Here is a 25,883-nt window from a genome sequence, read left to right on the forward strand (position 1 = left end):
TGATCACGGGCGTCCCCAGCTGTGGGACTCCCTCAATCAGGCATCTTATCCCCTATCCTTTGGATAGGGGATAAGATGTGTAAGCACAGGAGAACCCCTTTAACCCCTTAAGGACTCAGGGTTTTTCCGTTTTTGCACTTTAGTTTTTTCCTCCTTACCCTTTAAAAATCATAACCCTTTCAATTTTCCACCAAAAAATCCATATTATGGCTTATTTTTTGCGTCGCCAATTCTACTTTGCAGTGACATTAGTCATTTTACCCAAAAATGCACGGCGAAACGGAAAAAAAAATCATTGTGCGACAAAATCGAAGAAAAAACGCCATTTTGTAACATTTGGGGGCTTCCGTTTCTACGCAGTGCATATTTCGGTAAAAATTACACCTTATCATTATTCTGTAGGTCCATACGGTTAAAATGATACTCTACTTATATAGGTTTGATTTTGTCGCACTTCTGGAAAAAATCATAACTACATGCAGGAAAATGTATACGTTTAAAAATGTCATCTTCTGACCCCTATAACTTTTTTATTTTTCACCGTACAGGGCGGTATGAGGACTAATTTTTTGCACCGTGATCTGAAGTTTTTATCGGTATGATTTTTGTTTTGATCAAACTTTTTGATCACTTTTTATTCATTTTTTAATGGTGTAAAAAGTGACCAAAAATGCGCTTTTTTTGACTTTGGAATTTTTTTGCGCGTACGCCATTGACCGTGCGGTTTAATTAATGATATATTTTTATAGTTCGGACATTTACGCACGTGGCAATACCACATATGTTTATTTTTATTTTTTTTACACTGTTTTATTTTTTTAATGGGAAAAGGGCGGTGATTCAAAAATTTTTTAGGGAAGGGGTTAAATGACCTTTATTAACACTTTTTTTTTACAATTTTTTGCAGTGTTATAGGTACCATAGGGACCTATAACACTGCACACACTGATCTTTTACACAGATCACAGGCGTGTATTAACACGCCTGTGATCAGTGTTATCGGCGCTTGACTGCTCCTGCCTGGATCTCAGGCACGGAGCAGTCATTCGCCGATCGGACACCGAGGAGGCAGGTAAGGGCCCTCCCGGTGTCCTGTCAGCTGTTTGGGACGCCGCGATTTCACCGTGGCGGTCCCGAACAGCCCGACTGAGCAGCCGGGTCACTTTCACTTTCACTTTAGAAGCGGCGGTCAGCTTTGACCGCCACTTCTAAAGGGTTAATACCACACATCGCCGCGATCGGCAATGTGTGGTATTAGCCGCGGGTCCCGGCCGTTGATGAGCGCCGGGACCGACGCGATATGATGCGGGATCGCGCCGCGATCCCGCTTCATATCGCGGGAGCCGGCGCAGGAAGTAAATATACGTCCTGCGTCGTTAAGGGGTTAAAGAGTACCTGTCATCAAACCATATTTTCTAAACTAACTCAGATTAGATTCCTTAACTACTCCTAATACCCCTCCTGCCCTTAAAAAAAAAAAATCCAAGCTTTAATAAGCTCTGTATCAAATCTTTCCCCTTGCTCACATTGTGTGAGCTCCCAGCAGGAGAAAGTGGGAGTTCCCCAGCAGGCACAACATCACTGAAGCCTGCGAGAGCTGTGCCTTGCCATGCCTCACACGCACTTATTGAGTTTGGTCTCCTGCCAGGTCGGGAGGAGGCCAAACTAATTGTTTGACTTGTGAAAGGGAACAGAACAGAGTGAATTTTTCAATCAGATTAAAAACATATAAAGGTTGAGAATTTTAACAGCAAGTAAATAGCAAAGTGTTTTATAATTACTTAAGGAACAATATATTAAAGGTTTAGTCTGGTAAACTAAACCTCTAACTAATGTACAGAATCAAATTACATAAAAAAGCATCAAGGCAAAGTAATGCTGCCCTATACTCTATGCACAGGCTGGACTGGCTGCCCTACAGAGCATAAGTACAATAAATATAAAAGTAAAACATGCAAACCAATGCAGCGTACCAGGTGGGGGATTAGACAGATGAAGGTATAAACATGTCACAACAGAACCCAACACGTTCCGTCGATGATGGTCTGGGTGGGTTTCTATAGCTATGCAGAACAATACATGAGCTTTTGTTCCCCGCCCACCCCCCAAAAAAAAAAAAAGAAAGAAACATCCCCTCTGAAGAAATAGTATGCTGGTACAGTCTCAAGCGATTGCGGCTTCCAATCTTCACTCTGCGCTGACAAATAATGGCCAATGCATTGCCGGTATTTGTCAGCGAATTGCCGTACTCCCGCATAACCCTTGGCTTACCCCTAGAGGTACGCGTACCACTGGTTGAGAACCCCTTCTTTAGACCACCTTTTTTCACTACCTTATAGTCCAAGTCTAATGCTAACATACCCATGGTAGGCATCTAGGATCTTCACCAAAAGTACCATGGATACATTTAAAAGATTCAGCACCTTTCTCTTCTGAAGCCCGTGGTAGTTACATAATAAAACTGGGCCAGCAGCACTTGGTTCTTTACATAATATCTTTAGTGGAAAAAGTCCTTGCCATTTGGAATTGGTAAATGGAGATCTCGTCCCCCTATTGATAGCTCGGGGTCCACGAGTGTTTTGTTTTCATAATTGATGAAAGGTGCAATGTACACAACTTTTATTGTTCCATGCACTCCTTACAGGAGTCTGAAGAAAAATAGCTGTCTTTTAAAATGTCCTCTATAAGTATTAAAGCGTACCTGTCAGATCACCCCCCCTAAAAAAAATAATAAAAAAAATAACAGCTTCTCTGTTTTAGCTTTATTTCTGAATTACCTGAATGTTGTCGACCAGAAGCAGGGGGGCGGTCCCTTTCTTCTCAGGTGATAACCACTCCCTTTCCTCCCCCTCCCTCACTCTCCTCACTCATCTGTAACCCTTTCCTTTCTGATCTTATGCCATACACACACACTGTGTGCTTACAGCTTTTGCAAAACTACAGCTCCCAGCATGCCCACACATCCTTTGAGTTGTAGTTTTGCAACAGCTGGAAGCATATGATTGATAAAACTCAGATTTACAGCAGTGTTGCATCAGGCTGTGTTCCTCCTACTATTGCAAAACTACAACTCCCAGCATGCCCACACGTCATTTGGCTGTGCAGGCATGCTGGGAGTTGTAGCTTTGCATCAGCTGGAGGAATACGATTGTAGTCCCCTTGTATTAGACACACACACACACATTGGGCCTCATTTACTAAGAGTGTTGGGTTTTTACTAGTGGGAAAAGTTGTTTCAGACTTGTAGGATTCCTCTCTATTTACTATTGGGAAAAGTCGGGAACATTTTTTTGACCAGTTTTTTCTAGGTGGAAATTTCCATTCATTTATCCACTGGATTTTCTGTGAATTCAATAGTAAATCGGTCGGGTTATGAAACCACGAGCCCTTTTGGACTGGCCACACTCCCTTTGTGACAGACCACTCCCCTTTTTCGGCTTTTCACAGTGCAATGTCGGGATCGTCAGATTTTCAAGGCGCAGACTGTCACACACTGGCGCAGATACGTCGCACACACTGCGCCAAAATAACCTGTCAAAAACTGGTCAGTTTCAGCTTAGTAAATGAGGTCCATTGACTTCATTTATAAATACACATGCACATAGACAACACAGATTTACAGACATACATATATATCCACACACACATACATACATGTAGGAACACTTTTTAAACAAAAAATCCTCCATTCAGTCCCCATCTCCAGTCACCAGCTTCTTTCATCATCTGCTCATAGGCAGCAGTGTACTCCCGCCCCTCCCCCTTCTCCTCACATAGACAGTGAGGGAGCCAATCACAGCACCTTTAGATTTGCAGAGCTGTCAATCATGAAGTTGGTCCTTGACGTAGGTGATGACGAGTGGACACAGCCAGGCTGGTATGTATCCCAGGAGGCAGGGAGGCAGTTTTTTGACTGGCTTTTTCAGTATGAAATGCAGATTTTTTTTGAAAGAAAGCAATTGCAAAACCTATTGGTTTTGCATGCTTTGCAACATATCAAAAGTTTTCATATCTGACAGTGCTCATTTAAAAGATATATAGAAAAATAGAAGTACAGAGAACCTTCTGAGATGCTTTTGTACATTTTGAAAATGACAGTATGTGTAAGGCTGGGTTCACACCACGTTTTGTTAAATACGGTTCCCGTATATGGCTGGGAGGAGGGGGGTGGGGCTTAATCGCGGTGCCCGCGACCGTGGTCGACCGCGTTTTTGCCTACGGTCGGGAAACCGCATACGGCCAAAAACGAAGTCGACCGGAGGCTGCGGTTCACTCCGGTCGGCTCATAGATATACATTAAATACGGTTCCCGAATACGGCTGAGTGCGGGCGCCGCAATTAAGTCCCAGCCGTATACGGGAACCGTATTTAACAAAACATGGTGTGATCCCAACCTAAGAAAAATATAGAATGAGATTTATCAAGCTCCGTAGTAGATTTTTGCGCACGTGGGACTTTTCTATACATGCTGCGACTTTTAGATTTTTGCTTATTCCAAAGCACATTTCTAAAATCTGCTCCCATAGTAATTTTTATTTTTTATTACTTTGCACTGGTCATGTATTTATCAAATGTGATAGTCGCTATTTATGAGGAAAAATAGTCGCATCTCCATTTAAAAGTCGCATATGTATTCCAGGTCCAACCTGGCTTACAGAAAGTGTATACGTCTGCAGAAAAGGACATTAACACCCACTTTAACAACTGTTCTTGTTCTGCATCATGATATAAAGCTACTACATTAATGTTAATTACAGAAAAAATTTATTATATAACTAATAACTCTATTAATTTTAAGGCTAAAAATACACACTGCATAATACACACTGCATACCTTGTTAATTTTAGGACACGTACATGCTGGCTTACCCACTAAATGTTTTAATTAATGTTGTATTAAAATAGAATAAGGCACAAAATAATTGTGTTACAATTTTTACAGACTACGTAATTAACCCATATGTGGCACTAAAATTTTTCCTTGAAAAAAAAAGAAATATCCATAGTAATACAGCTTCATCTGAGAAAAGGGATTTAGGGGTAATTATTTCAGAAGACTTAAAGGTAGGAAGACAATGTAATAGAGCAGCAGGAAATGCTAGCAGAATGCTTGGATGTATAGGGAGAGGTATAAGCAGTAGAAAGAGAAAAGTGCTCATGCCGCTGTACAGAACACTGGTGAGACCTCACTTGGAGTATTGTGCGCAGTACTGGAGGCCATATCTCCAGAAGGATATAGATACTCTAGAGAGAGTTCAGAGAAGATCTACTAAACTAGTACATGGATTGCAGGATAAAACTTACCAGGAAAGGTTAAAGGACCTTAACATGTATAGCTTGGAAGAAAGAAGAGACAGAGGGGATATGATAGAGACTTTTATATACATAAATGGAATCAACACGGTAAAGGAGGAGAGTATATTTAAAAGAAGAAAAACTACCACAAGAGGACATAGGTTTAAATGGAATAGCCTTCCTGCAGAAGTGGTCGCTGCAAATACAGTGAAGGAGTTTAAGCATGCATGGGATAAGCATAAGGCTATCCTTCATATAAGATAGGGCCAGGGACTATTGATAGGATTCAGATTATTGGGTAGACTAGATGGGCCAAATGGTTCTTATCTTCCGGCACATTCTATTTTTCTATGTTTTGGGGTGGGTAACGTACCGAGCCAATTTTTTTTTTTTTGTGTGGCTTCACTATCGTTCATGCGCCTGTTGGTGCTGTGCTGTCTTCCTCCTTGACGTAAACTCCGGCCTTAGTTTAGAATGGATTTTTTTTTTTTTTTTTAACGATATAGCTAACTTGGCAGAGGTGAATATTTCCACAAACCATCTTAATTATTAAGTCACCTGTGTGGGCAGTAAGAGAACATCGGATCTTGAAAAATCCATACAGTACGCAATCTTTTCAGGGTATTAAAACATCCAAGGCCGCAATGAATTCTTTAGCTGTACAGAACCTAATAGAATATGAAAGTTTAGAAAGGGTTTATGTCAAAATGTTATTTGACTTCTGCTAGATTTGCTCCTTTTTAATAAGTTCAATATTTCCTTTCCAGCTGTGAGTTGAAAGGACTTGGACATTTTCTGACGTTTGAGATACATAAAGAAAATAGCTTGTTCCAGGTGATAAGAGCTTGGCAATCATTTATGCATATCAAGGTTTCCAATAGTCAAATTAATTTCCATATTGTACATACTACAACTTATTATGCATTCAACACATGGATGTACAGGAGTGTCTAGACACTTGGTTAAGGCTTTTTACAACTGGTCAACAGAAAAAGACTTTAAACCCTGGGTTATCTTCAGGACTGTATTTGTCACTAGACACCCGAGGGCCTGTGTCTAGGGCAGGAATGTTGAGGGGGCAACAATTAAATAAGTTAAAAGAAAATAGTTAAAGTGTACCTGTCGTTAACAAATTTTTTTTATATAATATAGATAATACTATATTGCAAATATAGCCCTGGTTATCTTACGGTAAAAAGTGTGTATCTAGCGGCACCTATCTAGTGTTCCTGGCCAGCATTGTTTACATGGCTGTATTATGTTAGTGTAAATGTATGCAGTTGTGTTACGCCGAGCGCTCCGGGTCCCCGCTCCTCCCCGGAGCGCTCGCTTCTCTCTCGCTACCGCAGCGCTCCGGGCAGCTCCACTGACCCGGTGCGCTGCGATACCGTCTCCAGCCGGGATGCGATTCGCGATGCGGGTAGCGCCCGCTCGCGATGCGCATCCCGGCTCCCGTACCTGACTCGCTCTCCGTCTGTCCTGTCCCGGCGCGCGCGGCCCCGCTCCCTAGGGCGCGCGCGCGCCGGGTCTCTGCGATTTAAAGGGCCACTGCGCCGCTGATTGGCGCAGTGGTTCCAATTAGTGTGTTCACCTGTGCACTCCCTATTTATACCTCACTTCCCCTTCACTCCCTCGCCGGATCTTGTTGCCATTGTGCCAGTGAAAGCGTTTCCTTGTGTGTTCCTAGCCTGTGTTCCAGACCTCCTGCCGTTGCCCCCGACTACGATCCTTGCTGCCTGCCCCGACCTTCTGCTACGGCCGACCTTGCTTCTGTCTACTCCCTTGTACCGCGCCTATCTTCAGCAGTCAGAGAGGTTGAGCCGTTGCTAGTGGATACGACCTGGTCACTACCGCCGCAGCAAGACCATCCCGCTTTGCGGCGGGCTCTGGTGAAAACCAGTAGTGACTTAGAACCGATCCACTAGCACGGTCCACGCCAATCCCTCTCTGGCACAGAGGATCCACTACCTGCCAGCCGGCATCGTGACAGTAGATCCGGCCATGGATCCCGCTGAAGTTCCTCTGCCAGTTGTCGCCGACCTCACCACGGTGGTCGCCCAGCAGTCACAACAGATAGCGCAACAAGGCCAACAGCTGTCTCAACTGACCGTGATGCTACAGCAGCTACTACCACAGCTTCAGCAATCATCTCCTCCGCCAGCTCCTGCACCTCCTCCGCAGCGAGTGGCCGCTTCTGGTCTACGACTATCCTTGCCGGATAAATTTGATGGGGACTCTAAATTCTGCCGTGGCTTTCTTTCCCAATGTTCCCTGCACTTGGAGATGATGTCGGACCAGTTCCCTACTGAAAGGTCTAAGGTGGCTTTCGTAGTCAGCCTTCTGTCTGGAAAAGCTCTGTCATGGGCCACACCGCTCTGGGACCGCAATGACCCCGTCACTGCCTCTATACACTCCTTCTTCTCGGAAATTCGAAGTGTCTTTGAGGAACCTGCCCGAGCCTCTTCTGCTGAGACTGCCCTGTTGAACCTGGTCCAGGGTAATTCTTCCGTTGGCGAGTACGCCGTACAATTCCGTACTCTTGCTTCAGAATTATCCTGGAATAATGAGGCCCTCTGCGCGACCTTTAAAAAAGGCCTATCCAGCAACATTAAAGATGTTCTGGCTGCACGAGAAATCCCTGCTAACCTACATGAACTCATCCATCTTGCCACTCGCATTGACATGCGTTTTTCCGAAAGGCGTCAGGAGCTCCGCCAGGATATGGACTTTGTTCGCACAAGGCGTTTTTTCTCCCCGGCTCCTCTCTCCTCTGGTCCCCTGCAATCCGTTCCTGTGCCTCCCGCCGTGGAGGCTATGCAGGTCGACCGGTCTCGCCTGACACCTCAAGAGAGGACACGACGCCGCATGGAGAATCTCTGCCTGTACTGTGCCAGTACCGAACACTTCCTGAAGGATTGTCCTATCCGTCCTCCCCGCCTGGAAAGACGTACGCTGACTCCGCACAAGGGTGAGACAGTCCTTGATGTCTACTCTGCTTCTCCACGTCTTACTGTGCCTGTGCGGATATCTGCCTCTGCCTTCTCCTTCTCTACTATGGCCTTCTTGGATTCCGGATCTGCAGGAAATTTTATTTTGGCCTCTCTCGTCAACAGGTTCAACATCCCAGTGACCAGTCTCGCCAGACCCCTCTACATCAATTGTGTAAACAATGAAAGATTGGACTGTACCATACGTTTCCGCACGGAGCCCCTTCTAATGTGCATCGGACCTCATCACGAGAAGATTGAATTTTTGGTCCTCCCCAATTGCACTTCCGAAATCCTCCTTGGACTACCCTGGCTTCAACTCCATTCCCCAACCCTGGATTGGTCCACTGGGGAGATCAAGAGTTGGGGGCCCTCTTGTTTCAAGGACTGCCTAAAACCGGTTCCCAGTACCCCTTGCCGTGACTCTGTGGTTCCCCCTGTAACCGGTCTCCCTAAGGCCTATATGGACTTTGCGGATGTTTTTTGCAAAAAACAAGCTGAGACTTTACCTCCTCACAGGCCTTATGATTGTCCTATTGACCTCCTCCTGGGCACTACTCCACCCCGGGGCAGAATCTATCCTCTGTCCGCCCCAGAGACTCTTGCTATGTCGGAGTACATCCAGGAAAATTTTAAAAAAGGCTTTATCCGTAAATCCTCCTCTCCTGCCGGAGCCGGATTTTTCTTTGTGTCCAAAAAAGATGGCTCTCTACGTCCTTGCATTGACTACCGCGGTCTTAATAAAATCACGGTAAAGAACCGCTACCCCCTACCCCTCATCTCTGAACTCTTTGATCGCCTCCAAGGTGCCCACATCTTTACCAAACTGGACTTAAGAGGTGCTTATAATCTCATCCGCATCAGAGAGGGGGATGAATGGAAAACGGCATTTAACACTAGAGATGGACACTTTGAGTATCTGGTCATGCCCTTTGGCCTGTGCAACGCCCCTGCCGTCTTCCAAGACTTTGTTAATGAAATTTTTCGTGATCTCTTATACTCCTGTGTTGTTGTATATCTGGACGATATCCTGATTTTTTCTGCCAATCTAGAAGAAAACCGCCAGCATGTCCGTATGGTTCTTCAGAGACTTCGTGACAATCAACTTTATGCCAAGATAGAGAAATGTCTGTTTGAATGCCAATCTCTTCCTTTCCTAGGATACTTGGTCTCTGGCCAGGGACTACAAATGGATCCAGACAAACTCTCTGCCGTCTTAGATTGGCCATGCCCCTCCGGACTCCGTGCTATCCAACGTTTTTTGGGGTTCGCCAATTATTACAGGCAATTTATTCCACATTTTTCTACCGTTGTGGCCCCTATCGTGGCTTTAACCAAAAAAAATGCCAATCCCAAGTCTTGGCCTCCTCAAGCGGAAGACGCCTTTAAACGGCTCAAGTCTGCCTTTTCTTCGGCTCCCGTGCTCTCCAGACCTGACCCATCTAAACCCTTCCTATTGGAGGTTGATGCCTCCTCTGTAGGAGCTGGAGCGGTCCTTCTACAAAAAAATTCTTCCGGGCATGCTGTTACTTGTGGGTTTTTTTCTAGGACCTTCTCTCCGGCGGAGAGGAACTACTCCATCGGGGATCGAGAGCTTCTAGCCATTAAATTAGCACTTGAGGAATGGAGGCATCTGCTGGAGGGATCAAGATTTCCAGTTATTATTTACACCGATCACAAGAACCTCTCCTATCTCCAGTCTGCCCAACGGCTGAATCCTCGCCAGGCCAGGTGGTCTCTGTTCTTTGCCCGATTTAATTTTGAAATTCACTTTCGGCCTGCTGATAAGAACATTAGGGCCGATGCTCTCTCTCGTTCCTCGGATGCCTCGGAAGTTGAACTCTCTCCGCAACACATCATTCCTCCTGACTGCCTGATTTCCACTTCTCCAGCCTCCATCAGGCAAACTCCTCCAGGAAAGACCTTCGTCTCTCCACGCCAACGCCTCGGAATCCTCAAATGGGGTCACTCCTCCCATCTCGCAGGTCATGCAGGCATCAAGAAATCTGTGCAACTCATCTCTCGCTTCTATTGGTGGCCGACTCTGGAGACGGATGTCGTGGACTTTGTGCGAGCCTGCACTGTCTGTGCCCGGGATAAGACTCCTCGCCAGAAGCCCGCTGGTTTTCTTCATCCTCTGCCTGTCCCTGAACAGCCTTGGTCTCTGATTGGTATGGATTTTATTACAGACCTACCCCCATCCCGTGGCAACACTGTTGTTTGGGTGGTCGTTGATCGATTCTCCAAGATGGCACATTTCATCCCTCTTCCTGGTCTTCCTTCAGCGCCTCAGTTGGCTAAACAATTTTTTGTACACATTTTTCGTCTTCACGGGTTGCCCACACAGATAGTCTCGGATAGAGGCGTCCAATTCGTGTCAAAATTCTGGAGGGCGCTCTGTAAACAACTCAAGATTAAATTAAACTTTTCTTCTGCATATCATCCTCAATCCAATGGACAAGTAGAAAGAATTAACCAGGTCTTGGGTGATTATTTACGACATTTTGTTTCCTCCCGCCAGGATGATTGGGCAGATCTTCTACCATGGGCCGAATTCTCGTATAACTTTAGAGTCTCTGAATCTTCCTCCAAATCCCCATTTTTCGTGGTGTACGGCCGTCACCCTCTTCCCCCCCTCCCTACTCCCTTGCCCTCTGGTTTGCCCGCTGTAGATGAAGTGACTCGTGATCTTTCCACCATATGGAAAGAGACCCAAGATTCTCTTTTACAGGCTTCATCTCGCATGAAAAAGTTTGCCGATAAGAAAAGAAGAGCTCCCCCCATTTTTGCTCCCGGAGACAAGGTATGGCTCTCCGCTAAATATGTCCGCTTTCGTGTCCCCAGTTACAAACTGGGTCCACGCTATCTTGGTCCTTTCAAAGTCTTGTGCCAAATTAATCCCGTCTCTTACAAACTTCTTCTTCCTCCTTCTCTCCGTATTCCTAATGCCTTTCATGTCTCTCTTCTTAAACCACTCATCATCAACCGTTTCTCTCCCAAATTAGTTTCTCCCACTCCTGTCTCCGGTTCTTCTGACGTCTTCTCAGTGAAAGAGATACTGGCCTCCAAGACGGTCAGAGGAAAAAGGTTCTTTTTGGTGGATTGGGAGGGCTGTGGACCTGAAGAGAGATCCTGGGAACCTGAGGACAACATCCTAGACAAAAGTCTGCTCCTCAGGTTCTCAGGCTCTAAGAAGAGGGGGAGACCCAAGGGGGGGGTACTGTTACGCCGAGCGCTCCGGGTCCCCGCTCCTCCCCGGAGCGCTCGCTTCTCTCTCGCTACCGCAGCGCTCCGGGCAGCTCCACTGACCCGGTGCGCTGCGATACCGTCTCCAGCCGGGATGCGATTCGCGATGCGGGTAGCGCCCGCTCGCGATGCGCATCCCGGCTCCCGTACCTGACTCGCTCTCCGTCTGTCCTGTCCCGGCGCGCGCGGCCCCGCTCCCTAGGGCGCGCGCGCGCCGGGTCTCTGCGATTTAAAGGGCCACTGCTCCGCTGATTGGCGCAGTGGTTCCAATTAGTGTGTTCACCTGTGCACTCCCTATTTATACCTCACTTCCCCTTCACTCCCTCGCCGGATCTTGTTGCCATTGTGCCAGTGAAAGCGTTTCCTTGTGTGTTCCTAGCCTGTGTTCCAGACCTCCTGCCGTTGCCCCCGACTACGATCCTTGCTGCCTGCCCCGACCTTCTGCTACGGCCGACCTTGCTTCTGTCTACTCCCTTGTACCGCGCCTATCTTCAGCAGTCAGAGAGGTTGAGCCGTTGCTAGTGGATACGACCTGGTCACTACCGCCGCAGCAAGACCATCCCGCTTTGCGGCGGGCTCTGGTGAAAACCAGTAGTGACTTAGAACCGATCCACTAGCACGGTCCACGCCAATCCCTCTCTGGCACAGAGGATCCACTACCTGCCAGCCGGCATCGTGACAAGTTGATTATTGCTTTTATACAATGTTGTCTTTCTCCTCCTTGGTGATCATGCAAGATAGTTTGTGTAAGATATTTAGTACAAAGTATATAACATTGAAAGAGTTGAGTAATTCCATTTTGTTTTCCAGACCAATTGTATTGTGTGTTTTGGCCCCTTAGTGACCCCTAAGGTTGTAGGAATGGGCTCAGGATGTTAAGGGTGTATGGACCCAGCTCAGAACTCAAGTTGATTTCCTACCCAGTGACACCCAGCTGCTAAAAGCGGGGTGCTGCTAATAGCTGGCACAGAGTGATCTCTGCTGTCAGATAATTTGTTTAGATGCAGATGTCAAAATTGATAGCAACATTTTAACAGTAGTATGCCACATCATTGTTGCAGGAAGCCATGAAAGATCTGTTCCTGTAGCCTATACTATCAGATCAAAAATAAATCAGTTCAGTGCTTTGAAATGAATGAGGAAATGAATGATTGTTATAGAAGTCCTCTAGGGGTACAATATTCAAAAAATGTCAGCTGTTAGCTGTATGTCTTAACTACATACAGCTAAGACTTCCGCTAGAGTCTTAAAATGGATTGTACTTTTAGGACTCTAGCTGAAGTATTAGCTGTATGTAGTTAAGACTCTTACCTAGGTGTAAATTTAGACGTTGGATGTTGAACCTTCTCATTCAATGATGTATTAATTGTAAGAATTCTACAATAAAGTATCATCATTTGTGTTCTGTCCTTTTCTTCTGGTTATCCTGTGGATTCAGTAAAACAGGCTGTAACAATGATGTGTCCATATACCTAAATCACTGCTGTCGCCAATCACTGGCCCTTTGCATTCTTGACACCACATATTGCACAGGTCAATGAAATGTAGCAGTAGGGATGTGGGTATACAAGCACCTCAGTGCTGCAACCATTTAAATAAAGCCATCAGGGGAGACCAAAGTGAATGTGTATAGTTTTTTTTTTTACCCCTTCAAGGGGTAAATCAACTAGTGCCGGAAAGTTAAACAGATTTGTAAATGACTTCTATTAAAAAAAAATAATAATATTTAACCCCTTAAGGATTCTGTTTTTGCATTTTCATTTTTTCCTCATCACCTTCTAAAAATCATAACGCTTTCAATTTTGCACATAAAATTCCATATGATGGCTTATTTTTTGCACCACCATTCTACTTTGCAGTGACATTAGTCATTTTACCAAACAATCCACGACGAAATGGAAAAAAAAATCATTGTGCGACAAAATTGAGGGAAAATTTTCATTTTGTAAATATTGGGGGCTTCCGTTTCTACGCAGTGCATTTTTTGGTAACAATGATACCTTACCTTTATTCTCTAGGTCCATATGGTTAAAATGATACCCTACTTATATAGGTTTGATTTTGTCGTACTTCTGAAAAAAATCATAACTACATGCAGGAAAATGTATAGGTTTAAAATTGTCATCTTCTGACCCCTATAACTTTTTTATTTTTCCACATATGGGCCGGTATGAGGGCTCATTTTTTTGCACCGTGTTCTGAAGTTTTTATCAGTACCATTTTTTGCATTGATCGGACTTTTTGATCTCTTTTTATTAGTTTTTCTATGATTTAAAAAGTGACCAAAAATACACTATGTTGGACTATAGATTTTTTTTGCACGTACGCCATTGTCCGTGCGGTTTACTTAACGATATATTTTTATATTTCGGACATTTAAGCACGCGGCGATACCACATATGTTTATTTTTTATTTTTATTTACACTGCTTGTTTTTTTATGGGAAAAGGGGGGTGATTCAAACTTTTATTAGGGAACGGGTTAAATGACCTTTGTTAACTTTTTTTTTGCAGTGCTATAGCTCCCATAGGGACCTATAACACTGCACACACTGATTTTTTACCCTGATCCCTGCAAAGCCATAGCTTTGCATGGATCAGCGAGAGAGGGGTTCGATTGCTCAAGCCTGTAGCTCAGGCTTGAAGCAATCAAATGCCGATCGGACGCGACGGAGCAAGGTAAGGGGGTCTCTGCTCGCCTCCTAGCTGATCGGAACATCACGATTTTATCGTGATGTCCCGATCAGCCCGACGGAGCTGCTGGGAAGCATTTACTTTCACTTTCAGACGCGGTGGTCAACTTTGATCACCGAGTCTGAAGGGACACAACGATCGGTGTCGCTCGCTATTAGCCCATGGTCCCGGCTATGACTAGCAGCCGGGATCGACCTGGTGTGATGCGGGGCCATGGCATGACCCCGTTTTAAACACCGGTACTGGGCTCAGGGCGTACAGGTACGCCCTGAGTCCTTAAGAGGTTAAAAATCTTAATCCTTCCTGTAATTATCAGCTGCTGTTTAATACGGAGGAAGTTCTTTTCTTTTTGAATTTATTTTCTGTATGTCCGCGGTGCTCTCTGAGCCCGGAGAGGTTTGCTATGGGGAATTGTTCCTGCTCTGGACAGTTCCTGACATGGACAGAGGTGTCAGCAGGGAGCAACCATGGACAGACAGAAAATAAATTAAAAAAGAAATGAACTTCCTCTGTATCATACAGCAGATGATAAGTACTGGAAGGATTAAGATTTTTAAATAGAAGTAGTTAACAAATCTGTTTAACTTTCTGGCACCAGTTGATTTTAAATAATATGTTTTCCACCGGAGTACCCATTTTTAAGGATACAGCCAGTTTTATTCACTTTCAGTTTTATCTTTTTTGCCTTTAAATAACCATAACTTTTATCTTCTATCAATATAGCCAAGTAAGGTCTTATTTTTTAGGGATAAATATTTTTTAACGGCACCCCTTAATTTTATTATGTATTGTTTTGAAAAGCGTAAGAAAGTTATTAATGGGATGGAAAGTATAAGAAAAATGCATTTGTGCCTTTTTGGGGCTCTCATATACCAAGACGTTAACACTAAGATTACAGTGATGCCAAAGTTATATGATTTTGACTATGTTTCACTACGTAAAAAATAAAATAACCTTTTAAACAAAAAAGTTACTTTGCTTTGCCATATTCTGACCCCATTTTAGCTTTTTTTTTATCCACCCATGGACCTGTGTGAAGGCTTGTTTCATCCACATGAAGCTAAAACAACAGTTTATTCAAATCTTAAAAACCCTATTACATCAAAAGCAATAAATACATATAAATATGATATAAATAGATAATTCTCCAATGATGAACACCTGTATATCCCATCAAGTTTCCCTGTCTGGATTGCCTTTAGCTCCATATATTTACTGTTACTTTTTCGGGGGACTTCCCCCATTCCTGTATATATTTCATTTATGATCCCCTGATGAACCGCTGTATTTTATAAGATGCACGGGGAAAAGCATTGGTATATATAGGTGTTCGTCATTGGAGAATTTTCTATTTATATCATATTTGTATGTATTTATTGCTTTTGATGTAATAGGGTTTTAAATATTTGAACAAATTGTTGTTTTAGCTTCATGTGGATAGTGTTGTTTTTTTTATCTATGGTTTTTGGCAGAAGACCAAGAAACAATAATTCTGGCATTAGGTATTTGTTCTCTTTTACAGTATTCATCATGCAGGACATTTTAATAGATGGGGCATTTCCAGATGCAGCAATGTAATAGAAAAGTAATAGTGGAAGGCAAAGAGTCCTCCATTAGACCCTTAGCTTCCATCCATGTCAACCCAATGGCAACCTGCAGTCATGTGATGGACAAGCCCCTTTTTCTAAATGCTGCAATCACAGATATTGAGAGTCGGGGTCAACTTCAATTATAAGACGTCCGGGCAAAGTTCATTAGACGGCTTTAAACTCCATTTACACCACCATACTGTAATAGGGCATTAAAGGATTAATAAAATACCAAGCAAATTTATTTTGCTTTCAGGGCACAGACTATTAAGCCTTCCAGGCACAGCTGTTTTTTTCTTTGGTTGTTTTACATTTGTACAATGCTGACAGGCTTCCTATCAGCCTCTGTTGCTGCCTGTGGCTAATAAGTCTAATGACATGGCAGCCATGAAGACCACAGAAATGATTTGACAGGGGTAGACCTAGGTTGTATCCTTCCTTACAGCCTTCCTCCTATTATCTGTGACCCTCACTGCTTCTGCTCTCTTTGCTCCAATGATGCAATGTAATGCTGGCAGCATCCTTCCCCTGATGGCTCATGTAAACCTCCACCTCCTCCTGCTTGCTTTGGTCTGGAGATGTTGTGCAGAGCAGAACTGCAACCTGTCAATTTTGAGCATCATATGTGGGCTTTTCAAATGTTCTCCCACTGAAAAATACACTTAAAAAAGTTTACAAAGACTGCAAGGGAAGGAAAACTGCTCACAAAATAAATCAGTCTAGATGGGGGGGGGGTGATCTTTTTAGGAGTTTTAACTGTATATAGCGTTTATGCAAATATATGTGACCATATATACAGACTAAACAAACCCTATCTATTCTGATCCTGCAGTCATGGGTTTCAGTCTTCCATCTACACCCATTTCTTGCCAGTTTGCAAAAAGTAGGAGGCAGATAGAAAGGAGTAAAACTTAAGTACAAGATCAGAATTTACAACAATGGAGAACTCAGTTGGGTCATTTAATACTATTTGCAAAGTAGATATATTTTTTTCTTTTATTTTAAATGCATTGGATAATAAAGTTGCAAAAATGGATTTACCCTTTAAAGGAGTAGTCCGGCGCGCACTTTTTTCATTTTATCCCGTCCGGGCTGCAAAATAAAAGAAAACACACTTTCTCTTACCTGTCAACGAGCCCCCGGAGCTCCGTTACACTCCGGTACAGGTGTTCGGTCCAGGGCTGTATTCTTCTTACTTCCTGTTAGCCCGACACGTCACACGGAGCTTCAGCCTATCACTGGCCGCAGCGATGTCCCGCCTCGGCTGGTGATAGGCTGAAGCTCCGTGTGACGTGTCGGGCTAACAGGAAGTAAGAAGAATACATCCCAGGGACCGAACACCTGTACTGGAGTGTAACGGAGCTCCGGGGGCTCGTTGGCAGGTAAGAGAAAGTGTGTCTTCTTTTATTTTGCAGCCCGGACGGGATAAAATGAAAAAAGTGCACGCCGGACTACTCCTTTAAAGAAGGTGTTATTGTTTTTGTGGCATTTCAGCATCTTAATCGGAGCCCACATCATCATTTTTCACATAAAAAACAATATCTTTAAAATTTTGTGACATGAGGAGAGCAGAAGAAGTATGATGTGACACATGGTGGCCAGCCAAGGGAAATGAGTGATGGGAGACAAACAATGACAGCAGAGAAATAAGGGTTTGGTAATTCTCCCATTCTAAGAGAATGAACACATCCTAAGAGAATAATCATTTATTTTTATGACTCATTCACATCAATTGGTGTCTACAGAGCATTCTGCAATTCAATAGACTTTCTCATAGCCAATGACAGGCACAGGGTGTAAATCACTACTGCCATGTGAACGCTCAACTAAGCAAATGATGAGTAATATTTGATATTGTTGACTGTAAACGCAGCAATATCGCTGATCAACTATTCTACTCATAGAGCATCTAGCAGACAGAGAGATACATCTTTAAAAAAAAAAAAATTATTTGGACATGCAATGGAGGTCAGTTTGTATTTATAGAAACTTACATTATATACATACTACATACAAAAATAGACCATGCAAACATCTAAACATGCGGTGTGTCTCGAACAGCATTGTAAAGTAGATGTAAATACTAAGTGCCACAAAGAATCTGTTCCTTGTGAAGTCAAAGTAATTACTTTCCATTGTGAAGGTCTGCCGAGCCCCGTTGGCTCCTAATAGATTACTAACGGCTCCTATGAATAGATTCTGACAGAAGTGATTAGGCAATTGCCTTTAGTCCACATTAATATACTGAGGGAGCATTTTTCCCATCTGTACCTAGTTATAATATCACCTTTTCAATTTACAGGAAGAGCTGAATAAATGGAAATCTTGATAATATTAACCCCTTCCATGGAATTTAAGACTGGGAGAAAAGGATGTTATTAATCATTCAAAAATTTGGCACCTCAGGACATCAAAATGGTAACCCTGTCCCTATAGAGTTTAATTTTTTTGCCTTTATACAGCACGAAAATAAAGGAAATATACAACCAATATTTCATTACGAATAGCCTACCATTTTCTGTCTACAGCTGCTGTGCAGAGCTCTGTGTTTCCATGTTACAAACTACTAATAAGTCTTCTGCCATGTCACCTACCATTAAGTCACAATCTGGGCTGTTGGTCTTAGGGTGCATTCACACCGGTGAGGAAATGTCAAAACTGGCCTGCATTTAATGTATTTGAATGAGCTGACTGGAGTCAGCTCATTTTTGCACCATATCTGGTTTTGTAGCCAGACTGAAAACCTTGGTATGCTGTGGTTTTCAGTTCTGTAACAAAACCTGATACGGTGCAAAAATGAGCTGACCGGAGTCACTAACTGATATGGGCCAGGGCCAGTCTGGATACGGTAGCAGCCTGTTTTCACATCTCCGTGTTGGATTCGGTGACAATATTAGCTAAATGTGGTGTGAATGCACCCTTGTCCAGGAGCCTTAACCAATCATTGAGGGTCTGTCAGCTGGGACCCCACCAATCCCTAGAACGCAGAATTTTTTTTAGCTTCAGATGAAGAGAACAAGTCGTGCATGCATGTCAACTGCTCCATTTACTGTCTTAAGGCCATCTGATTGGACCACCACCAATCTGCTAAAATGAGAATACCCCTTTAACCTCTTGACAACAATGACATACATTTACATTCAGTGCCAACTCCCACTGTATAAAGCTTGCTCAGCAATCAGCTATTAGCAACCAGGACCCACGGCTAATGCCAGACAATCAGGACAGTGTCCGGCATTAACCCTTTAGATGCCGCAATCAAAGGCGCCATATCCCAGCTAGCTTAGTGGGCAGATCGGGCCACTGAGACAAAATAACAGCATCCTGATCGATCAGCTGACAGGATGGCGGAAGGTACCTTACCTGGCTCCCGGCCTCCAATTGGCGACCCAATGCTCCATGGCATAGCATTGAACAGTGAATGCAGTCTAAAGACTGCACGAAAGCTATGGGGACTGAAACATTTTTAAATGAAAAGGAGTTATCCACTTGTAAACAAAAATAAACATAAACATTTGTGGTGTTGCCACATGCGTAAATGTCCTAACTATTAAAATATAATGTTAATTAAACCACACAGTCAATGGCATATGGTTAAAAAATACTAAAATCCAGTATTGCATTTTTTGGTCACTTCATATATCATTAAAAAGTCCCATCACTAAAAGCTTCACGGTTTGACCGTTAAAAAGTCCCATCACAACAAAAATGGTACAGATAAAAACTAAAGATCATGGCACAAAAAATACATCCTCATATACAGAAAAATAAAAAAGTCAGAAGAGGACAATTTGAGGCACATTCATTTTCGTACAAAAAGTTATAATTACTATTACTATCAGACCTTTTTGTGTATGTGAATCGTGTAAAGATTTGTGAATAAAGGAAAGATTATTTTATCCTCTACCTAACGTGCTGTACCTTTTTGTTTTGTTGATTGGATGTTTGGCTGAGGGCAGTACCGGACGGTCCCGGGCACACGTCAGCTACCTGGATGTTCAGTGAGAGTGGACTCCCCAGCCTTCATTGCATATTACTATAAGTAGTAAAATAAAACAAAACCTATATAAATTGGATATTGTTTTAATTTTATGGACCTAAAAAATGTAGATCATTTGTAATTTTTACTGAAAAGTGCACTGCATAGAAATGAAAAAAACTGCAAAATGTTTTTTTTCCCCATTACATTTTTTTTCTTGATTCACTGTAGATTTTGTGGTAAAAGGAGTGATGCCATTACTAAATACAATTGGTGTTGCAAAAAAACAAGCTCTCATATGGGTCTGTAGGTGGAAAATTTAAATCGCTATGACTATTAGAAGGCGAGGAGGAAAAAATGAAAGTACAATAATAAAAAACACTGCTGTCCTTAGGGGTTAAACCTTGGACAACACAGGGCATACATGTACGTCCTGAGCCCTTTCCAAGTGTATAAAGCACACTCATACCCTGCTGGGACTCTAGTGATTGACACAATTGCCAATGTCCAGCATTAACCCTTCAGATGCTGCAATCACTGTGTATTATCCCTGTACTGTACAATGTTAATATACAAAGCAACTTCGCAATACAGTGTTAATATGCACAGTGATGTCACAATACAGAATTAATCCCTTAAGGACGCAGGGTTTTTCCATTTTTGCACTTTCGTTTTTTCCTCCTTACCTTTTAAAAATCGTAACCCTTTCAATTTTTCACCCAAAAATCTACGATGAAACCCAAGAAAAAAAATTGTACGACAAAATTGAAGAAAAAAACACATTTTGTAATTTTGGGGGGCTTCTGTTTCTACACAGTAAATTTTTCGGTAAAAATGACACCTTCTCTTTATTCTGTAGTTAAATATGATAAAAATGATACCCTACTTATATAGGTTTGATTTTGTCTTAATTCTGGAAAAAAATCATAACTACATCCACAAAAATTAACGTTAAAATTTGTCATTTACTGACCCCTATAACTTTTTTATTTTTACCATGCTTCAATAGAGGTACAGCGTGTTGGCACTGCTATCCCTTGGTGTGTCTCCCTCAAGCTGTCCATGTAACAAGTTCAACTAGCAGTGTGTACTTTGCATCTGGTGGTGCTCATGTACTAAGAAATGCAGGTATTCACAAATCCGAGAGGAAAGAAGTACAGGCAACTCACCACGTAGATGTCTTTAAACTTCGTGCTTTATTGCTGGGACATGCAGGCAAAGCGGCTGCCGCGCCGCACCGGGATGCCGAGCGCTAGTGCGTTATACGATGACAGCTGTTTCCTTCCGTTCAGGAACTTCAACAGATCATTTTCAAATGATCTGTTGAAGTTCCTGAACGGAAGGAAACAGCTGTCATCGTATAAAGCACTAGCGCTCGGCATCCCGGTGCGGTGCGGCAGCCGCTTTGCCTGCATGTCCCAGCAATAAAGCACGAAGTATAAATACATCCACGTGGTGAGTTGCCTGTACTTCTTTCCTCTCGTATTTTTTATTTTTACGTGTACGGGGCAGTATGGGGCTCATTTTTGCACCCTGATCTGAAGTTTTTAGCTGTACCATTTTTGTATTGATCAGACTTTTTGGTCGCTTTTTATTCATTTTTTCATGATATGAAAAGTGACCAAAAATACACTATTTTGGAAAAAAATTTGCACGTACGCCATTGACTGTGCAGTTTAAATAACTATATATTTTTATAGTTCAGACATTTACACACACGGCGATACAACATATGTTTATTTTTCTTATGGTTACATATTTTTTATATGGAATTTGGGAAAGGGGGGATTTTAATAAGGAACGGTTTAATGGGTGGTTTTTTTAAACTTATTATTAAATTATTATTTTTTTACACTTTTAGACCCTTTTAGTCACTTTTAGGAGGAATCATTAGATTCCTCATACAGATTAATGTCATTTCATAGAACCACATTGATCCGCGTGCTCTGCGCTAGATTGATAAAGCCTGGCCCTACCAGGCTTTATCATTCTCAGTGCAGCAGCCGCCACAGAAGGAGAGGTAAGCCCTCCGGCTACCTCAGCAGTGGATCGCCCCCCCCCCCCCCCCCCCGCGTGATAGCGCTGCGGGGGGGGGGAGGCAAACCACCACCCCACTGGACTACAAGGGAGCGTTTAAATGTCTCCTTAGACGCTGCTGTCAACTTTGACAGTGGCGATCTAAAGGGGTAATAGCCAGCCATAGCAATCGCTGCATGTCGGCTATTAACGGCAGCTCCCAGCTACAGGAATTAGCTGGGGGCCAGCCGGTATGAAGTGGGCTCCCGTCTCGAGTCTGCATCATACTGGCCGGCCCCCAGCTGATTCCAGTAGCTGGGGTCAGCATTAATAGCTGACATGCAGCGATTGCCGTGGCCGGCACACAACGGTTGCCATCTGAGGACGAGCCAGCTCGTCTTTAGATGGCAACCGGTTAATAAACATAGTCACAGTACAGGGTTGATACACACAGTAATGTCACAGTACAGGATAATACACAAAGTAATGTCACAGTACATGGATAATACACCTAGTGATGTCACAGTACAGGGATAATACAGTGATGTCACAGTACAGGGATAATACACACAGTGATGTAACAGTACATGGATAATACACACAGTGATGTCACAGTACAGGGTTAATACACACAGTAATGTCACAGTACAGGATAATACACAAAGTAATGTCACAGTACAGGGATAATACAGTGATGTCACAGTACAGGGATAATACACACAGTAATGTAACAGTACATGGATTATACACACAGTGATGTCACAGTACAGGGTTAATACACACAGTAGTGCCACAATACAGGATAATACACAAAGTAATGTCACAGTACATGGATAATACACACAGTGATGTCACAGTACAGGGATAATACAGTGATGTCACAGTACAGGGATAATACACACACAGTGATGTCACAGTACCAGGGTCCGTCTTGGGTCCTGTTCTATTTAATATATTTATTAATGACCTTGTAGAGGGGTTGAATAGTAAAGTATCAATCTTTGCAGATGATACTAAACTCTGTAAAGCGGTAAACACTATAGAGCACAGTGCACTGTTACAAATGGATCTAGATAGGTTGGAGGTTTGGGCTGGGAAGTGGCAGATGAGGTTAAATGAGGTTAAATAAATGTAAGGTAATGCACATGGGAAGAAAAATCCGGGCTGGGATTATGTATTAAATGGGAGAACACTTGGGACGACTGACATGGAAAAGGACTTGGGAGTCTTAGTTAATAGTAAATTTAGCTGTAGTAACCAGTGTCAGGCAACTGCTGCCAAGGCAAATAAAATCATGGGGTGCATCAATAGGAGAATAGATGCCCATGACAAGGAAATAATTCTACTGCTGTACAAATCACTAGTCAGACCACACATAGAATACTGTGTACAGTACTGGGCACCAGTGTACAAGAAAGATATAGTGGAGCTGGAGTGGGTTCAAAGACGGGCAACCAGAGTAATACGGGGAATGGGAGGACTACAGTACCCAGAAAGATTATCAGAATTGAGGTTATAAAGTTAAAAAGGCTTAGAGGAGACCTAATAACTATGTATAAATATATCAGGGGGCTGTACAGAGATCTCTCCCATGATCTATTTATTCCCAGGACTGGATCTATAACAAGGGGGCATCCTCTACGTCTTGAGGAAAGAAGGTTTCTACACCAGCACAGACGGGGGTTCTTTACTGTAAGAGCAGTGAGACTGTGGAATTCTCTGCCTGAGGAAGTGGTCATGGTGAACTCTCTAAAGGAGTTCAAAAGGGGTCTGGATGCATTTTTGGAGAATAATAACATTGCTGGTTATGGATAATAGAATTAGGGACAGAACGTTGATCCAGGGATTTATTCTGATGCCATATTTGGAGTCGGGACGGAAATTTTACCTCTAGTATGAGGGTTTTTTTCTTCCTCTGGATCAACTCAGTAGGGACTCATTAGGGATATAGGTTGAACTTGATGGACTCTGGTCTTTTTTCAACCTTATGAACTATGTCACTATGTTACTATTTTACAGGGATAATACACACAGTGATGTCACAGTACAGCGATAATACAGTGATGTCACAGTACAGGGATAATATACTCAGTGATGTCGCGGTACAGGGATAATATACACAGTGATGTCACAGTACAGGGATAATACAGTGATGTCACAGTACAGGGATAATACACACAGTGATGTCACAGTACAGGGATAATACAGTGATGTCACAGTACAGGGATAATATACACAGTGATGTCACAGTACAGGGATAATACAGTGATGTCACAGTACAGGGATAATATACACAGTGATGTCACAGTACAGGGATGATATACACAGTGATGTCACAGTACAGGGATAATACACACAGTGATGTCACAGTACAGGGATAATATACACAGTGATGTCACAGTACAGGGATAATATACACAGTGATGTCACAGTACAGGGATGATATACACAGTGATGTTGTTACGCCGAGCGCTCCGGGTCCCCGCTCCTCCCCGGAGCGCTCGCTACACTCTCTCCGCTGCAGCGCTCCGGTCAGATCCACTGACCCGGGGCGCTGCGATTCTGCTTCCAGCCGGGATGCGATTCGCGATGCGGGTAGCGCCCGCTCGCGATGCGCACCCCGGCTCCCGTACCTGACTCGCTCTCCCTCGGTCCTGTCCCGGCGCGCGCGGCCCCGCTCCCTAGGGCGCGCGCGCGCCGGGTCTTTGCGATTTAAAGGGCCACTGCGCCGCTGATTGGCGCAGTGATTCCAATTAGTGTCTTCACCTGTGCACTTCCCTATATCACCTCACTTCCCCTGCACCTCCCTGCCGGATCTTGTTGCCATTGTGCCAGTGAAAGCGTTCCTTGTATGTTCCTAGCCTGTGTTCCAGACCTCCTGCCGTTGCCCCTGACTACGATCCTTGCTGCCTGCCCCGACCTTCTGCTACGTCCGACCTTGCTTCTGTCTACTCCCTTGTACCGCGCCTATCTTCAGCAGCCAGAGAGGTTGAGCCGTTGCTAGTGGATACGACCTGGTCACTACCGCCGCAGCAAGACCATCCCGCTTTGCGGCGGGCTCTGGTGAAAACCAGTAGTGACTTAGAACCGATCCACTAGCACGGTCCACGCCAATCCCTCTCTGGCACAGAGGATCCACTACCCGCCAGCCGGCATCGTGACAGTAGATCCGGCCATGGATCCCGCTGAAGTTCCTCTGCCAGTTGTCGCTGACCTCACCACGGTGGTCGCCCAGCAGTCACAACAGATAGCGCAACAAGGCCAACAGCTGTCTCAACTGACCGTTATGCTACAACAGTTACTACCACAGCTTCAGCAGTCATCTCCTCCGCCAGCTCCTGCACCTCCTCCGCAGCGAGTGGCCGCTCCTGGGCTACGCCTATCCTTGCCGGATAAATTTGATGGGGACTCTAAGTTTTGCCGTGGCTTTCTTTCCCAATGTTCCCTGCATCTGGAGATGATGTCGGACCTGTTTCCCACTGAAAGGTCTAAGGTGGCTTTCGTAGTCAGCCTTCTGTCCGGAAAAGCCCTGTCATGGGCCACACCGCTCTGGGACCGCAATGACCCCGTCACTGCCTCTGTACACTCCTTCTTCTCGGAAATCCGAAGTGTCTTTGAGGAACCTGCCCGAGCCTCTTCTGCTGAGACTGCCCTGTTGAACCTGGTCCAGGGTAATTCTTCCGTTGGCGAGTATGCCGTACAATTCCGTACTCTTGCTTCAGAATTGTCCTGGAATAATGAGGCCCTCTGCGCGACCTTTAAAAAAGGCCTATCCAGCAACATTAAAGATGTTCTGGCCGCACGAGAAATTCCTGCTAATCTACATGAACTTATTCACCTAGCCACTCGCATTGACATGCGTTTTTCCGAAAGGCGTCAGGAGCTCCGCCAAGATATGGACTCTGTTCGCACGAGGCGTTTCTTCTCCTCGGCTCCTCTCTCCTCTGGTCCCCTGCAATCTGTTCCTGTGCCTCCCGCCGTGGAGGCTATGCAGGTCGACCGGTCTCGCCTGACACCTCAAGAGAGGACACGACGCCGCATGGAGAACCTCTGCCTGTACTGTGCTAGTACCGAACAC

The 25,883-nt window shown here is 44.0% G+C and overlaps 1 protein-coding gene across 1 annotated transcript in view; it reads right to left on the minus strand.

Moving 5' to 3' along the window:
• LOC130284175 (uncharacterized) overlaps positions 1-25,883 on the minus strand; it is a 251,230-nt gene that overhangs the window by 220,453 nt on the left and 4,894 nt on the right. Inside the window, exon 2 of the mRNA XM_056534272.1 lies at positions 19,732-19,846. The gene's annotated coding sequence lies outside the window, so the exon portion shown is untranslated. The remainder of the gene's footprint in view (positions 1-19,731; positions 19,847-25,883) is intronic.

The sequence above is a fragment of the Hyla sarda genome, chromosome 8 (assembly GCF_029499605.1).
Source record: "Hyla sarda isolate aHylSar1 chromosome 8, aHylSar1.hap1, whole genome shotgun sequence".
NCBI classification, from domain to species: Eukaryota; Metazoa; Chordata; class Amphibia; order Anura; family Hylidae; genus Hyla; species Hyla sarda.